The sequence below is a fragment of the Delphinapterus leucas genome, chromosome 17 (assembly GCF_059928025.1).
Source record: "Delphinapterus leucas isolate spDelLeu-1000000601 "Yukka" chromosome 17, BTC_Dleu_Yukka2, whole genome shotgun sequence".
NCBI classification, from domain to species: domain Eukaryota; kingdom Metazoa; phylum Chordata; class Mammalia; order Artiodactyla; family Monodontidae; genus Delphinapterus; species Delphinapterus leucas.
In genome coordinates, this window is record NC_143145.1 from 49,687,143 (window position 1) to 49,704,149 (window position 17,007).

The window sequence follows — 17,007 nt, forward strand, 5'->3', positions numbered from 1 at the left end:
TTTTTAAGATAGTCATAAATGGTTACATAAAATACAGGAATACTATCTGTTGAAGAAGTTTATGGTTTTTATAGTCAATGTATGTATTCCAATTATAAATGTTTCTGCATAATCTCTGACCCAACCATACCATGCCATGCCACTCCAAGAATTCTTCCATCAAAAGTAAAAGCTCCAGCACATAAAGACATGAACCTCTATGTCCATTACCACATTTCTTGAAATCATAAAACTGTTTGGAACTTAATAAATGTTTATCAATGGGTTTTGACTGAATGAAATTATGGCTCACTCATAGTACACATAACTGGGCATCTACTAAAGGTAATATGGTAGTGATATATGCTAGATATCATTAATATAATAGAAACACAATGTACTAAAAGTGTTTTGCAACTAAAAATCACTATACATTGTGTGGCTTTACAAAGGAATGAAATGCTGATACATGCTATAACATGGATGGACTTTGAAAACATTATGTTAAGTGAAAGAAGCCAGACACAAAAGGACAAATATTGTATGATTCCACTTATATGAGGTAGTTGGAATAGGCAAATTATAAACCCAGAAAATAGAATAGAGTGAACCAGGGGCTAAGGGGAGGGGAGAAATACGGGCTTATTGTTTAGTGAGTAGTTTCTGCTTGGGATAATAAGAAAGGTCTTAACATGGACAATGGCAATGGTTGCTCAGCATTGTGAATGGACTTAATACCAATAAATGATACACTTAAAATGGATAAAATGGTAAATTTTACGTTATGGGACATCTTACCGAAATAAAAATATACTATAAACTAAAGTAAACAATTACCTCTTACTAGGCGTATTATGAAGTTTGCATAAAATTGCACTTATTTTAGGAGCTTATATGGTTATTATCATATTTGGGGACGAGTAAAGACATCAACAGCTTAAGTAGTCCTCTTGAGTTCTTTCTCTCCATCTTTCCAACCCGGTGTTTTCTAGATTCATGGTTTTGTCACGCCTCTCTTTGAATACTAGCGTCAGTAGGAACGCTAGCTAGTGCTGGTTTCCTTAAGTATCAGCTAAAAATTTTAATGTATTTTTATGCTGGTAATTGTTTTAGAACCTGGGAGGGATGTCATTGTTTTCTTAACTTGGCAAAAGCAAATATATTACTGTAGACAGCATTACTAGAAAGAAATAGTAACTTTGAAGTAGACGTATGTCCATCCTAAGAAAACTGAATATATTTCACACTAGACCACACCACTCAACTGCTGGCAATGTTCTTCTACATACTTGGCAGTATAGTACTCTAAGTCTGAGAACTGTTTCTTTTTTGTAAAAATGGTTTTGATTGGAAAACCCTGAATAAATCATTTGGAATGTGTAACGTTTAGAGCTCCTTCTGGGATTCCTTTTCCATGAATCAAGGTTCTTTGATTCACTATTCTCCTTGGCACTTGCTTCCTAGTCATCTATCTCAGCAGCCTTTGTGCCAGTGCTGATGAACAGCTCCCATTTTAGGTCCTAAAGCAGGGAGAACAATAAAAGGAGAACCTCATTTCAAGTACCAGAAATGTCTGGGCTATAAAGGACACACATATTGTCAAAGTAAGCCCAGAGTGGGGTGACATCACCAAGGTCATTCCTGGCTCCACACCCCCCACAAGGAGGAACAACGAACAATTATTTGGAAACAGGACACTATTTGAGAGGATCCTAGAACATGGAGGTGAGGCTGAAGCACCCCCGTGCAACACAGAGACCAAGACAGACTGCATTAGAAGGGTGAGAGAAGGAGCTACGCGTTGACCACGTTGCCCCTCCCCCAGGCCAGTGGAGCACCATGGGTGAGGTCTCCCCTGAACCTCTGGTTCCTCCAGTAGGAGAAGAGAACTGGGGGACAGCAAGCACTACCACTAGCATTGGGGTTGCTTTGTGGGAGCCACTGCTCTAATCTGCTCCACTGGGATTGCAGGGAAACCTGCAGGGTTTGACCACTAAAAGTTGGACTGTGATGAAGGGGGAAGGGGCATGCAACAGCCAGCACATGGATTGTGACAGATGGAATTCATACCCGCAGTGCCCAAGTAGTGATCATAACTGGCATCTTTGCTTATCTACAGAGCCAGGTTGGCGGGGCACTACAACCAGGGAACTCAGCAGGGTACAGATCCACCTGATACGTATCTGGCCCTTGAGCCTGGTTTGCCCACACCCAGGGAAAGAGCAGAGTCACAGCCCACCCATTGTGGAGAGTGTCTTCTGGCCATCTGACCAAAAGGGCTGGCAATAAATCCTGGAAGCTATTTGGCCCAGTCGTGCTCCAGCCGCTCCAGCCAAGTGGCAGGCAGCCAGAGCTCATCACTGGCTCTGGTACAAAGCAGAGCCAGTACCAGGTGTGGAGGGATCCTGTATCATGCACAGGCAGGGAGATTAATTCATATCCAAGGCTGAGAGTAGCTCCCAGCTCCTCCCAACTGGGAAGCCTGTTTGAGAAATTAAGAGTAGCCTGCAGTGGCCCCTCCTCATCCCACCCAGGCAAAGGAACTGAGACTAGCCCCATCCCATCTGCTGTGGAGGTACTGTGGCCCATCTGACTAGAAAGATTGGTGACAATCCTAGAAACCTAGAAATCTAGGAGTTGGTGACAACTCCTAGAAACCGTGCGGCCCAGCAGTGCTCAAGCCTAGAGAACGGTAGGCAGAGCTGATAGTCTGCAAAGCAAAGCCAGTGGCCTTGTTCAGCCACAGAACGTGGGGTGTGGATCAGCTTGAGTTAAGACAACAAAGAGCTTTACTGGCTTTAGAGAGCTGCTTCTTCTGCTGCACCCAGGCAGGAAATCTAATTCATAGCCCTACTCATCACTGAATACAGCCTTCAGCATGTCCAACTGGGGAACCTAAACAGAGAGCATGGGAAGCTGTACAGCCCATTAAACAGCCCTAGATACAGTGGCAGTTGAACAGACAGCACAGCCTGTGGCCTCCCCCATCTGCAGGGCAAAACCAGTGCCCTCACCTGACCAGGGAATTAAGTGCACACTCTGGCCTGATTTGGGTTCCCAAACAATGAACTAACTATACAGGCTCTGGGTCCTGTCCAGAGCCAGGTCCTATACAGGCTCTGATTGTCTGCCACGAAACTAATTCCTAGACCCATCTACTACTACTACCGAATATAATACCCAGTAAAGTCTGGAGGAAGAGCCCAATTACTCAAATATGCAGATACCAATGTAAGGAATCAAGGATCACAAAAATCAGGCAAATATGACACCACCAAAGGAAAGTCATAAAACTCCAATACCTGACCTTAAAAAAATGAAGATCTATGAACTATCAAAGAATTCAGAATAATCCTCCTAAGGAAGTTTAGTGAACTACAAGAAAGCACAGACAACTAAGTGAAATTAGGAAAACAATGCATGAACAAGACAAGAAGTTTGACAAGGAAATAGCAACATCAAAAAAACAGGAACACTAGATTTTAAAAATACAATAACTGAACTGAAGAATTCAATAGAAAGTTTCAAAGGTGGATTCGACCATGCAGAAGAAAGAATCAGCAAACTGGAGGTTAGGACATTAGAAATTACCCAGTGAAAGGAACAAAAAGGAAAAGAATAAAAAGAGTGAAGAAAGCCTATGGAAATTATGGGACACAATAAACTAAACAATGTTCATGTTATGGGAATTCCAGAAGAAGAAAGAGAGAGAGAAAGGGGGGAAAAAGTATATTTAAAGCAATAATGGGTGAAACCTTCCCAAACCTAGGATGAGAAATGGACATCCAGATCCATGAAGCCCAATCAAGCCCAAATAGGTTGAACTCAAATGAGGGCTACACTGAGACACATTGAAATTAAATCGTCAAAAGTTAAAAACAAAGAAAGAATTTTAAGACCAGCAAGAGAAAAGAGAGAAGTTACATACAAGGGTACCCTGGGATGGTTGGATACTCACATGTAAAAGAATGAAATTGGACCAATATCTTATACCACTCACAAAACTAACTTGAATTGGATTAAAGACTCAAATGTAAGACCTGAAACTATGCAACTGCCAGGAGAAAACATAGGGATAAAGCTCATTACATGGGTTTGGTAATGACTTTTTGGATATGACACTGAAAACACAAACGACAAAATAAAAAATAAACAAATGGAACTACATCAAACTAAAAAGCTTCTGCACAGCAAAGAAAAGCAAAACCAAAATCAACAAAGTGATTGAAAAGACAACCTATAGAATGGGAAAAAAATATTTGTAAACCATATATCTGATAAGGGTTAATATCCACAATAAATTAAATATTCAAACAAATCAATAGCAAAAAAAAAAACCCAATTAAAAAATGAGCAAAGGACCTGAATAGGCATTTCTCCAAAGAAGACACACAGAAAGCCAACAGGTACATGAAAAGATGCTCATTACCACTAGTCATTAGGGAAATGCACATTGAAACCACACTGAGATATTACCTCACACCTGTTAGAACAGTCATCCTCAAAAAGTCAATAGATAACAAATGCTCGTGAGGATGTGGAGAAAAGGGAACCCTTGTGCTGTTGGTGGGATTGTAAATTGGTAAACCCAGTATGGAAATCAGTATGGAGGATCCTCAAAAATTAATACTAGAACTACATATATCTAGCAACTCCACTTCTGGGAATATATCCAAAGAAAATGAAAACACTAACTCAAAAAATATCTGCACCCCCGTGTTCATAGCAGCATTATTTATAATAGCCAACACGTGGAAACAACCTAAGTGCCCATTGATGGACAAATGGGGAAAGAGGTTGTTTTGTATATTTTTAGATATATACATATCATATGTACATACACACACACACACACTGAAATATTATTCATCTATAAGAAAACAAAGAAATGCTACCATTTGAGACAACAGAAATGGACCTTGAAGGCTTTATGCTAAGTTCAATAAGCCAGAGAAAGAAAGACAAACACTATATGATCTCACTTATATGTGGAACCTAAAAAAAAAGAAAACAATCATAGAAAAAGAGATCAGACCTGTGGTTACAGGAGACAGAGGGTCAGGGGAGGGGAAATTGGAGGAAGATGGTCAAAGGTACAAGCTTCCAATTGTAAGATAAATACATACTATGGACATAACGTACAACACGATGACTACAGCTAACACTGACGTGTGATATATAGAAAAATCGTTAAGAATACATTCTAAGCATTCTCTTCACAAAAAAGTATTCTTTGATCTCATTTATATAAATTTCTATGTTTGTGTGAGAGAGAAGGACAGAATACAAAAATGCAAAAAGAAAAGTTGTCAAGTACGAAGCTGCTTAGGTTTATATCTCAATCTATAACAGATAACAATTTGTTTAATTTTAATAGGTACAAAAATAAATATTAAGCATAGAACAAGCAAAAAGAAAAACTGAGCCCAGCGCAGATGTCCTTAAAGCATTTGCAAAGGAGGCCTTTATTAGGTCTGTAAACACCTGCAATTACAGGCAAAATTCTATGTGTGTGTGTTGTGTATGTACTAGGGGAGTGGATGCATAGCCTTTATTGAATTATTCAAGGGGATGTTAAGACCCAAAAGTTTAAAAAGCGCTGGAAAGCCTGATCACAAAACAATTTTAAACTACTCGATTATGTTTTTACAGTTTTCCTTTACTCGTTAACACTTAAAAGAACAGCATGTTAATGTGGAAAGAATCTCTGCCATTTAGGTAAGATCTCTGAGTCTCAGTGTAAACTTAGCATATAGTAGAAGGATGAAATTATATACCATAGATGAAGGTACCTAGCAGAGTGCTTTAAAACTAGTACTTATTTATGCAAGACATCTTCCCCTGCTTACTTGTTTTCAGTAGAATGAAAGCATACTGAAAGCTGGTACAATGTCTTCTTTAACGTTTTGTTTTGTAACGCTTACTGTGCTGTTTGATGCGGATGAGCCAATATCCACTTAAGGGCATGTAAGCTCACAATAACTTTTGTTGAATATAACTGTTTGAATGTACTTTCACTATATTATTATATAGGGATTTTAAACTAAAACGCACTTGCACACATTATTTAGAGCCTAACTTGGATATTAGAGTAGGTGGATATACACCCCCGGAAAATAATAGCTAATTTCTTCACTAAAATCCAATTGCTGAACAGCTACTTTGAATATACATAGCTAGGCACTGTATTATGAGTTGCAGGTAATAAAAACTTGTTAGTCAAAGACTCTGCTCTCTAGGGTTATTTTAGAACAGCAAACCACGTTCAAACTAAAGGATAGACCAAAATAGAAAGTGCCATAGGAATTTAGACAAGGGAGAAACACATCTGAAATGAGAAAGAAGGTGGGTATGGGGAAGGGTTCATGGGAGAGGCAGTGTATGATGTGAGCAAGGTTTCACCGTGTAGCAGGGTGAGTGAAAGGAACAAATGAAGACATATAGTCGTGACATCATGAGGCACAAACTACAAATAAATATCACTTGTTCTAGGCTGGTCTTGAGGTAATTTAAGGGGATTAGTGAGAAACTAGATAAAGAGATATCTCTTTATATATTACTTATTATAATACTTTTGAACACAACTATTTAATGTAAAACAAAGAACAATATAGGGATAGGAGATTAGGAGGTACAAACTATTATTATAAAATGAGCTATAAGGATATATTGCATAGCACAGAAAATATAGCCAATATTTTATAATAACTATAAATGGAGTATAACCTTTAAAAATTGTGAGTCACTATATTTTACACCTGTAACTTATATAATATTACACATCAACTATACTTCAATTAAAAATGCTGTTTTAGTGAATAAAACACTAAGCAGTAAAATTTTTAAAAAAGAACTTAGAAGAGAACTTAAAAATAAAGACATAAAAAACAGGTTGAGGGCTTCCCTGGTGGCGCAGTGGTTGGGGGTCCGCCTGCCGATGCAGGGGGCGCGGGTTCGTGCCCCGCTCCGGGGGGATCCCACGTGCCGTGGAGCGGCTGGGCCCGTGAGCCCTGGCCGCTGGGCCTGCGCGTCTGGGGCCTGTGCTCCGTCCGCGGCGGGAGGGGCTGCAGCAGTGAGAAGCTCACGTGCCGCAAAAAAAAAAAAAAAAACAGTTTGAAACAGCGCAGAAATCTGGCAATTAAGAGGCCATTGAGAACTTTCAAAATAGCACTTTTTCTACCCATTCTCAGTGGAGGCAAAGCCTTATTAATCCTACTATTTCTTTTGCTGTTTTTCAAAATCTCAGGATAAGTCTATTTCAATTGTAGCGAATGGCAGTAATGCAGCACCAGAAAATGCCTTTTGTAAGGAGAGGGCAACTTTGAATCCTAAATCGGTACTCTAGTCTTAAACTACTGGTAACACTGACCACCCACCAGACTAAATGTTGTTTTTTACGTGATTGGAAAGCAACAGATTGATTTCAATTCTGTCTTGTGAAATCTACAAAAAAGGTCCTACAGTTCATTTAGCATGTAATAGCGTACATCCTTCTATTTGGTATTACTCCTCCTTAACACGGGGCAAGTAATTTTTCCTTTCTCTGGGAAACGTTTTGAAAAAAGGAAATAGAGTCATAAATCAGTTTCGGTTAGGAAATCAACTATGTCTACCTAGGGCTTTGAATTTAGAAACTTTCCTCAGAAACTGTTTAAATATAAGGAAGTCCAAATTCAGAAACACCTTAAATTTAATTATCTTAGTTGCACTAAAATAACAAATTATATTTTCTATCTTGTTTTCTTTCTTCCCCAGAAGGTTTCTCCAACCCTAATCCATAACTTAGTGCATCCATCTCACCTATAAAATCACTGGCAGGTATGATGCCAGCTTTGGCGGCTCCAGTCCCTTAATCCTGCCCCATTTCTTGCCAAAGAATTCCGTTTCTTCAGAAACCAACTAACAGACATTTCAATTTCTAACCATCATTAGCATATTTTCATGTACTAATACTCAACATAAAAACACCTCTTAAAATTACAGAAATTTTTACTGTACTTAAGATCAATTGCACTAACCTGTATTTCATAAACCTTGGGCTACTTTCTTAAAAATGAATTATTGTTTTAATATGTTTTTCACTTATGATTCAGAATAATTATTCATATAATTAAATATTTTACAATTAGGTAAGAAAGGTGGAAAACAGTCTTGCTATTCTTGTTCTTTGTTCTCTCTTCTAGTTGGTGTGCCTGAGTCAAAATTTTAGAATATTGAAAATTTAATATTTCAAACCCAAACCACATTTAAAGATAATAATAACAACCAGCCAAAAAAATTTCGGTCCAGAGGTTTGCATGGTCCGGGGAACAGTTCTTTGAGTGGGCCATTTGGAGTGGGATTTGCCCACCCCCCTCCACTCCTTCTGCCTCATATACTGAAGATAGAGACAAAGAAACCAACTCAAATCTTTCCAAAGTGTATTTATAAATAGAGAATTTGTAACCAGAAAAACAATAATGATATATAACAGAAGTAACATGATTTTTCAGAACCAGTATCTTGTCCTAAAAGCAATATTTAAAAAAGAAGGTAAGGGGCTTCCCTGGTGGCGCAGTGGTTGAGAATCTGCCTGCTAATGCAGGGGACACAGGTTCGAGTCCTGGTCTGGGAGGACCCCACATGCCGCGGAGCGACTAGGCCCGTGAGCCACAACTACTGAGCCTGCGCGTCTGGAGCCTGTGCTCCGCAACAAGAGAGGCCGCCATAGTGAGAGGCCCGCGCACTGCGATGAAGAGTGGCCCCCACTTGCCACAACTAGAGAAAGCCCTCGCACAAAAATGAAGACCCAACACAGCCTTAAATAAGTAAATAAATAAATAAATAAATAAATAAAAAGAAGGTAAGAAGGTTAGCTATAAACCCTGGCCCTCTTTTTCATTGATCTCCTATTTTAATTTGTTAAAATAAAATCCATGGCCTTTTGAGTCAAACTGTATCTTTAATTTCAGATTTAAAGATAACAAATCTCTTTTTAAATGGAATATTGGCACACAGACACCACACAGTCTGGCTTATTGCAACTGTTCTCTGTTGGTGAAGTGGCACATTTGCTATCCCCACCATAGCAATCTTCACCATTACACAGAATAGCATTCAATTGTACATCCCTAGGTGGGCAACAAGAATGGGCACTTGAGCTCAGCGGCAAGGTGTTTGTGGGGAAATCCTAGGTCAGAACCCCTAAAAGGGGAGACTAACATGAGGATGCCCAAATAACCTGAGGTTTACCTTGGCCACCTCCCCTGGCTTTCTGATTGTCTGTGGGAAAAGCCTCTCTGGAAACCCTTTTGAGGTTATTGGGGGAATCCTAGGACAAACACACTGCTTGCTTTTGCAGGAGGACTTGCCCCATACCCTACCCAGCTAGGTGTCTCACAACCTAGCTGGACTAAAAAAACTTCAAGAAAAACGGGATAGACTGACATTTGCATTTCTACTTCCACCTATTCTTATGCACATGGAGCAAAATATGTAGGTATAGCCCTCTTTCTCACACCCCAACAGATTCTGCTGTCCTCCAAACCCATCTGGTAGCTGCACTGACTACAATGAAGGGAGTTATCGGAAACCGTGTTGGTACTGGGCTTAAAGGAGTTTTCATGCCATGCATTTTGGGGAAGGACACAGATAATAGTCCAAACGTGGTATAAGGCAATGCCCATTCTGGGTCCTTGAAAAATCAGTCACGGAACAGAGGTGGTGGACAGGAGCTGACAAGAGCCGGCTTGTTAATGGGCACAGCATCCACGGGGCAGGGTGCGGGGGAAATCAATGAAATGATTGACAAGAGAAGATGGTAAATGAAGGGAGAAGTGGGGACAAGCGCTGCTCAACCCAAGCTGAACTCCAGGAGGTAAGTTTCTCCTCTAATTTGAGATTCTTTCTAAAGGTTCAGTATTGAAGTGGGTGTTTGACGTTGAAATGTGCAGACCCATTCTGATAACTGGAAAGGGAGAAGACTGAGGAAGGCAAAAGGAGAGGGAAGATTTCCGATTACTTCTCCAGGCTGCTGACAAGAACCTGCTGCTCGCAAACCAGAAATTAACCAAGCGAAGGTGGAAGGTAGCAACGTAAAAGTGCAACTCAAATTATTTTACATTCTGAATCCTCTTCAATATCTAAGCGAGTGTGGCATAGCAATGGTTGATTATCTTAAGATTACAGAGGCTGACCGCCTCTTTGTTTGCCCAGTAACACCGCTCCTCCAATAATCTCAAGCACTTGGCTCATTAACATTCAATTCCAGTTGTTGCTCCTTTTCCCATTGCAGAAGGCGGCAGGGATATTCCCCGTCTTCCCTCTGTATTACAAACCCCATTACTAACCACGCAGAAAGCATCGCGCAGTGTGGCCGACGCTAATAATAGCCGGGCTGCTTACCTTCTCCGGAGGGATCGAATCAGCTCATGTCCCCGGCGCCGGCTGCCCCGGGGCCGCAGTGCCGCCGCGCCGGGTCTGTGCGTGGTCAGCTCGGCCGGCCGCCACCACACCTGCAAGCTGCAGCAGCTGCTTCCGCCGCCGAGCTCCGGCCGCAAGAAGTCATCCCCCGCGCCGGGCCGGATCGCCACATGCCGCGCCAGCCGCGGGGGCAGAGGGACCTCTACCGGCTGCGGGGACCGGCTCCTGGAAACTGCGCTCAACGATCGCGACCCTTCCCGGTTTTAGGGTTATTTTCTAGGAATGCTTTTACAGAACCTTCGCCGGCTGGTGGACCGAGAGAGAAGAGCCAGAGTGACTTTCTCTGCAGAGCTCCTTTCCTCTGAGCGCTCCCCTGTCACTCCCGGGGCATGGACAGCTCCATTCCGCTGTTTGGGTTTTCCACCCTCTTCATCTTCCTTATCTGTGCTGTTCATTTCGCTGAATTTGAGAGTGGGATTAGCTTTTAATATATCATTCAAACACTCCGAAAATATTTTAAATTGGCGACTAGTTTTTCTAAGCCCCTTGTAGCAAGCTCCACTTTCCCCCAACACACGCACACACACACACACATACACACACACACACAGTTACTCGCACGTACACACCCAGCCAAACCACTCACAATGATGAAAGCTGGGACCTCTCGCCCTCTTGCCTACGTAATGGAACAGGAAACTCCCAAAGGAGTGGGGAAGTAGGACCGGCTAACGAAAGCACTCGAGGAAAGAGAGAGGGGTCGCCCCAAGATTTTGTTGCTGTTTAGTGGTGTCCTTAGTGGACAGCTCTAACCCTAACCCAACTCTAACCTCTAACCTCCTGGCCTCGCCCCCGGTGGAATGGCTGGTCTCATGACAGCTGTAACATTTGGAAACCAAGAAGCTGAAGCCACATTAACAGATGGCTGCATCTCTTTCTTTCCCGAAGGATATATCAGAATTGGCTTTAAGAATAATATTAGCGTGTACGTATATAATAAGCCCTTTCCTTCTCTCTTTAAATTGGCACCAGCTATTAACAGGTTTCTCTCTCTCTCTCTCATCTTCCTCCCTTCCTCCTTCCCTCCCTCCCCCTCCTAAGCTGACCAGATCATCAGTTTCCGGGCTTAAGGGGGAAAAACGGCCAAGGATGTGCTCTCTTTACAGCTGAACCAGGGTTTATTTTCCCAGTGTTGAGCCATTCCCAAGTAGAGAGGCTCTTTAACACTAAGGTTCTCTGTGAGTGAACTTCTCACATTCAGCTTGCTTTTGGAATTGCCCATCACTAGGTCCAGGCCAGTTTTATCCTTGGATTTGTCCAGCAACCTAAACAGTATAATTGCACAAGGCCAAGGCAGTACTTTTAATCTAGGAAGAGTTCCCAACTCTCTGTTTAGCAGTTCCAAAATTAGGAGGTAGTGTAGCAAACAGTTTCAGTGTACTGCAAGTGAAAAGTAGAATGGTTGTATGGTACAGAATGTTTTTAAGTGCATTGGTTGTTTACCCTTGTGATCCTCTCGCTGACTGACAGCTGCGGTTCCCTGTGGCAGCCCAGCATTAGAAGAAGAATATCATATTGCATGATAGCTGAGAAAAGATCAAAATTCAAAATTCGAATTCAGGTTTCTAATGAATGTGTATTGCTTTTGTACCACAGTAGTCAAAAAATTTTAAGTTGAATCATCATTAAATCTGGGGGTGTCTGTGTGTATATATATATACACATTCAAAATTCTAAGAATATAATATATAATGAAATATAATATATCCTACTATATATATTACGCTAAGAATGTATATGTATGTGCATACATATGTATGTATTTATGTATGCATTATATATATATATATTCTTAGAGTGTTCATCTAGCTTAGACCCTCACTCTGGATTTTCTGTTTTGTTGGAAATAATCTATAGTTCCAGATGATTAGTTAATAACACAACACAGAACATTACTAATTTAAAAAATTAGTTCCTTTTTCATAAGTCACTGTTTTTTTAACAAAAAATGTAAAAAAGAAAAATGAGTTTGAAGACTTCTTTGCTGTGGGCTGACTTTTGATATAGGCATGAAGATATGTTCTTGCCATCTCTTTGTTTCATAACATGTTTTTAACAAATATCTTTCAAATTCAAAGCCACATAATCCAGAAGCATGGACTAATAGCGTTATAAGTATGATTGTATTTGACTGAACTGCACAGAAAGCAATACGTTCACGGTTGGATGTTGAAAAGGCACCTAAAAAAGGTAGAGTATCCATTAGTCCAGAATAAATGTGGGATTTTTCCAAGGATATACCTAGCACAGAGGCAAGCACTTTAAAAGACATTTTCCTGCTTGTCTGCTCTAAATAATTTGCATTATCTTCAGCATGGTGTCAATTCAGGAAATATTTACACCTACAGAAGGGTAATGTAGGTATAGATAGATTCCTATAATTTTATTTTAATCACTTCATCTTTATCAGCTTCTGGAAATGGAAATTTTTGCCTGGATTACATTAAGTTGTATAACTGTAGAAACTAATGATAGATATGGTTGAAAATCCTTTTGAATAGACTGTCTTCTCTATGGACAAAATCATACATGGATTTTGAAATTTGAAATGGGATAATACTGTTAATTGAACTGGTGCCCCTCATCTCCAGATGAAGAAACCAAGGAACAGAAAGGTTAATACTTAGAGCTAGTTGATGGTGATGCTGGACTAGAATCTAGGAGGACTCTTAGGTAATTGTCAAGTAGTTTTTGTTTGTGTACACATTTTTTTCCTTCAGAGAAATAAAACCAACACATTTTGTCTGCTGAATAAAAATAAGAGGGTCCTCATTTCAGAAACAAAATCCAATTTTGTATTACTCTAAATATAATATATGGGGTTTTTCCCCTTCTAAAATTTTCATCAAAGATGGAAAATACTAAGATATACTGTGTTTCTTGTTTACCAGCCTGTACCTTTATCTATTATAGAAGTGAGAAAAATAACATAAATGCAATAATAAATTTGTAATTATTAACAACTTATTGATGTCTTTTAATAAACTCCTGAATAAATATTGTTTTATTTCAATTTTACAATATGATATTCACATGAGAAAAACAAGATTTAATACGTGTATGTATAAGTACACACACGTGCATATATACATATATAATCACACACATATATATACATATATAGTACATGGACATACATATATACATATACCTCACACATATACATACATATATTTTACTTGGGTACACACAAAAATACATATACACACGTAAAATATCTATTATTAGCTCCCTAATATTTGTAAAGTAGTTAGAGCTTTTAATATCTCTAAGGCTCTCAAAACAGTATCTGGCATACTGTAAGCATTACAGATGTGCTTCCTTTTAGTTATGTTGATGTAGTATATACAAAAGAATTTTAAAAAGTCTCTACAATAGCTGCAGTAATTCAGAAAATATTACATCTGTACCAGTCAGTAACTAATAAGTAATGAATGAGTGGTATGGAAAATAAGTCTTGTGGAAGTTTAGAAGAACGACAAGTTGCTTCCAGAATAAATTGTCAGGGAATACTTTACAACAGAAACAGGATTTGAGCTGCACTTTGAAAAATGGGCAGGATTTGGATAAACAGAGCAAGAAGGGTTGGGTTGAGGAGTGTTGCAACAGAAGTAAAGTGTAAAGGCAGAGTTTAATTTTCATTCTTCTCTGCCTCAGAGATAAATATATTTAAGCATGAAGCCAACGGGGAAGTCTCCTTTCTCGCTTTCCCTGACTTTTGAACTCTCTCCCAATATCACTATATTTTTCAAAACAAAGATCCCTGGGAAATTCTCCTTTCTATTATACTCCCTGGGACAATGATATGTTCATATCTGTTGCTTTTAAAATAACATATTCCCATTGTTATGATACAATTTTATATTTACAATGTTGAAATGAAAGCAAGTGTGTGTGTGTGTGTTCTTTATAACCTGGGTTTCTCTAGTGCATAAAGAAACAAGGAAGCTGTACTTCTTTTCTCTGTCAGAGTAGAGTGAAAGGTATCCTCCTTACTCAAGCAAAATAGCAAAGTATAGCTGGGCATCAGAAGCTGCAGAGCTTACCGAGTTTAATAAACTTCACCTATGAGTAATATTCCGTTGTCTATATGTGTCACATCCTCTTTATCCACTCATCTGTCGATGGACACTTAGGTTGCTTCCATGTCCTGGCTATTGTAATTAGAGGGGTGGGAGGGAGATGCAAGAGGGAAGAGATATGGGGATATATGTATTTGTATAGCTGACTCACTTTGTTATAAAGTAGAAACTAACACACCATTGTAAAGCAATTATACTCCCATAAAGGTGTTAAAAAATAAAATAAAATAAACTTCATGGAATTTGGGCCACAAGAGAGTGGCTATGGAGATATTTCTCTCGGAAAACAATACTCTATTCTCCATCTTCAAACAACTCTGTTACCTATATCATCTTCACTGGCAGGGGACACACTCTTGTATATATTGACTAATGAAAGGTATGTCAAGTAAGGACCTCCAAGTATATACTCCTCCATAGAAGAAATGAGAACACTGGCAAAAACTGTCAAAATCAATATTTTCAGAACCCTGAAAATTAACCAATGATTTTCAACAATCCAGGGAATGATTATCCAAGAAAAATGGTTGAATCTTGAAATGAAGAGCAAGCCTTGTAGGGCTTTAACCTGCTCTATCCCCCTGTCCTTAACTCTGTGGTAGTCCTGAAAATGCAACAGCCTTACAACTACTATAGCTGGAAAGCCACCAATCTAGCAGCAACGTTTGAGGGAGCAGAATCAATTTGAAGTATCCCAAAAGCCCCACACACATGGAATTATTACTATTTGACTTACCTGGCAGGTCTATGAAAAGCTCTGTTCTCGTGTCTTGATATGATCTGACAGAGTCCTTACCTTGTATGAACAAGCCTATCTACAGGGAAAGTTTCAAGAAAATTAATGACAATTGTTTAATGTCAGTCTGTCTGAAGTAACATTACTGATTGGGACTAATAAGAAGTTCACCAAACAACCTAAAAGGAAAAACTGGGGAATAAGATGTCAAAATGTTGCAGGAAGGGGAACCCCTTCCAGGGCCTGAGAGTGGGCTCTTGTCTAACACTCAGAAATGAATTGTCTGAGGAGACACATGTGCTGACAAAACAAGAGACTTTAGTATAGGAAAGGGGCACCGGGCAGAGAGCAGCAGGGTAGGGGAAACTAGGAGAACTGCTCTGCCATGTGGCTTGCAGTCTCAGGTTTTATGGTAGGAGGGTTACTTTCTGGGTTGCCTCTGGCCAATCATCTTGCTTGGCCCATAGTGTGACTCAGGGTCCTACCTGGTGGCACGTGCGTCTCTCAGCCCAGATGGATTCCAGCATGAAGTATTCTGGGAGGTTGGCTGTCTCCTCCCTCTTTTGACCTCTCCCGAATTCTCCCGGTTAATTTTCAGCACCATGTTCCTTATCTGGACTTCCTGCTGTGAGACAACTCAGGTAACTGGCCCTGGCCAAAGTGGGGGGTTTCAGTCGGTGATCTCCTGACAACCAGAGGCTTTGAAAAACTTCAACATATTTTGGGAAAATGAGAAGATCACTTTGTATGCATAGGCCTGTGCACACAAAGGCTGTGTACATTCCTGGGAAAGGCTCCAGAAGGCCCTAAGCTCTCCTTTCATCTGACCTGGTAATTCTGCAAAAGCAGAAGTGAAGTCTAAGGTGGAGTTAGAAAATGTCTGCCTAAGAGTTAAAGGTATGCCCCATACACATAGAGAGACCCTTGGTGAAAGTTGGGATATTTAAAGATTTTTAAAGAAATCTGTTCAATCATTAGCTGACCATCAAGCTAATTGAGTGGTGACTTCAGTGACCAAACAGGAAAGTAATATATACATTATAGAATTAGTACAAGAAAGTCACTAAAACACAAACAGCTATAACAGAAACTTTGAGTGGGAGTTCTGATTTCCAAAACTGATACATTAATGCAACTCTAAAGGTTTCAATACAAATTATGAGACATGTAAAATAATGAGAAAGTATGGTGCTCACACGGGAAAAAAGTAGTCAACAAGAAGCTATAATATATATGTTTTTAAAAAAAAGAACTAAAGTGAAAGCATATATAAAGAATTAAAGGAAAGAATGAGAACAACATGTGACCAAATAGAGAACACCCACCTGCAGCCCCCTCTAGGCTTCCTGTTGGACCTAAGAGGGAGAAAATTGAGAAATACCACTGAAAGTCATAGGCAGGGATACAGACTCACCAAAAGAACAAGACCTTACCATACAGCCATAGAAAACTTCCTCTCCCACACACCTTACCACCACATTATTTAAACTCCTGTATAATAACAGGAAATACAAGCGAAAGAACTGCATGTCTCAGATCTCATTTAAGAAGTATCTAAGGAAACCTGAAGATTACAGGAGTGAAAAAAACAAGGATATCAGAGGAAATTTTAACCTCTCACTCCTACAGCTAGAGCAAGCAATAAGCACAACCTAAATCCCAGTCAGGTAAACATAAAACTTCACACTAGAGGCCAATTTATCTCAGTTCCTTTTACCGAGTACATCATTTCCAGCCTTTAACAAAAAT